Below are 2230 nucleotides of genomic sequence, written 5' to 3'. Positions count from 1 at the left end.
CCGTGCACGCTCCTCAGGGGTCCGCTCGTCAGGGGTCCACTCGACAGGGGTCCGCTCACCAAGGGTCGACTCGCCGTGCACGCTCCTCCAGAGCTGGGCTGACACTGTGAGTCTGGTGGAACACCTTCTTCGGGAGGCCGGCCATATGTCGCGACTGAGCAAAACAGCGCCCATCTTGCTGACCGCCGTCCTGGAGTTCATGGTCCGCAGAGTGCTGGAGCTGGCAACCAACGAGGCCCAACGCCGAGGTGCCGAGATGTTCATCACCCCGGAGCTGTTGGACTTCACTATCTACAACAACACGCCCCTCAGCGAACTGTTCCAGTTCACCACCATCTCTCATGTGCCTCTGCCGGAACCTGGTCGTCATCGTAGCAGTCGTCGACGTCAGTGATGGCTCCTACCTGCTCCTGGCTCGCTGGCTGGCTCTGGGTTTCTGATGGACTTTCCGCCCCGTTTTTCCATCGGGCATCAGTTCATCCTGCCCAACACTTCCCATGGCCAGCCCTGTTTGGCTGACAAGCCTCGCCCCTCTGTTGTGTTCTCATTAAAGCTTTTGTTAGAGCATCGCATACATTTGCTTCCCTGAATTTTCCTTTGGGTGGAGGTGGGTGTGAGGGTGGCAGTGGGGGGCAAAGGTGAGGTGGGCCTAGCTGAAGGAACACAGGGGTTGGGAGTGATGGCTGGGGTTGCCAGGGACCCACAGCCTGGTTTCCCTAGTTTTTCTTTGGGCATAAGGCAGGAGTGGAAGGTGGGGGAGGAGGGTGGTGTTTGGGGTGCAGGTGTGGAAGGCAGGCAGGGATGGTGGGGGAGCTGCTGCTCCGGAGGGAGACAAGGAGAACCTGGGTATGGAGGGGTACACAAATTGGCCCTGAACCAGTGTGGACCAGCCTGAATAACTGCATCAGAAAGATGGCCTGCTCATAAGAAACCACAGGTCAGAGGAGCCCACGTCCAAAGGGGGACTTTCGATTCAGGATGCAGATGTGGACAAGAACTCTGGCATGTGGCAACTAGGTTCATGGAGGAATAGTATTTATTATTAATTTTTGGATGGTCAGCAAGATCTACCAGGAGGGTCGCCTGGCAATGGATGTGAATATGTAACCTAGCCCGCCAGTGCCTGTACTGCCCCAACATCTGTGGCTTTGCCTGCCCTGGGTCAAGGGTTTGTACATGAGGCTATATCCCTGATTCTAAGCTCAGCCCCACATACTGTTATTTGCACATGGGTCAGACACTGGCTTGCCCTGCCTCTGGATATGTGGCTATTCCGGCCATACCTACAGTACGTGTCGTTGGCAACTGGGTTCATCCCACTTGCTATCATTTGCATATAGGGCTGGTGGTCTGACATAATCAGAAACATCATCCCTCTGACTGTGACTGGAGTAGGGACCCTCTCTGTATGTATGTTGAAGGCAAGAATGCCACCTCCCACTTCTGGCTTCAAACAGCTGCAGTGGCCTATTCCTTGGTAGTGCTTGTCCACTCCTCCCAAACTCAGCAGGCGCAGTAACTTAGAGTGGCTCAGGCCTGTCCCCTTCAGTCTAAGCACTGAGACCACCCCTTCCAACTGGCCAGTTCCCTGCAAACTCACCATACTCTGTCTTGCTCTCCCGTACCACAGTGGAAACTTACAACGACATAGGATCATCCAGCTCGAGAAGACAGAGAAAAGCACAAATGGATGATGTATGTGGACAACTTGTGAAGGCAACAAATACATCAATATTTGAAGCCTCTCCCAGGTTATAAAGTGAATAAAATCCTTCCGTGTGTGAGAAAATGGGTCCAACTGTAGGCACTGAGAGAGAGAAATAAAAGCCAGGCGTAGAAACACAAATACTACATCTTTCCTTCCATATGTGGAGAAAAAGGAAAAATTGAAAGGACTGGAAATTAGAAGAGACGACTATCGGGAATGGTGATCATGGAAGATAGCAAATTTAGAAAAAAGAAAAAGGTGGAAGCCTGAGGGTGGGGTGTACATGTGGCATGCAGATATCTGCATAGGTGGTGAGAACCCCGTGAAGAGCACTCACTTGTAAAAATACCAATTTCAAATGTATGCGTCAGTTTAAAAATATTCAAAATAATAGAATAGTTAAAACAGACACAGGAAACAGGAGTATGAGGAAATACGGCAATCATTGTTTTGAGACGGGTTTTCTTTTTAATAGTAAGCTTGCGAAGAATATGAATAAAGGACGTTATTACAGATAAATTA

The 2230-nt window shown here is 50.7% G+C and overlaps 1 pseudogene; it reads left to right on the top strand.

Annotated features, from left to right (window-relative positions):
* Positions 1-47: 47 nt before the first annotated feature.
* Positions 48-394, top strand: LOC113455917 (annotated as a pseudogene).
* Positions 395-2230: the final 1836 nt, after the last annotated feature.

The sequence above is a fragment of the Microtus ochrogaster genome, unplaced genomic scaffold, assembly GCF_000317375.1.
Source record: "Microtus ochrogaster isolate Prairie Vole_2 unplaced genomic scaffold, MicOch1.0 UNK3335, whole genome shotgun sequence".
NCBI classification, from domain to species: domain Eukaryota; kingdom Metazoa; phylum Chordata; class Mammalia; order Rodentia; family Cricetidae; genus Microtus; species Microtus ochrogaster.
Note: the sequence above shows the minus strand (reverse complement) of the source record. Positions and strands in the feature narration are given on the sequence as shown.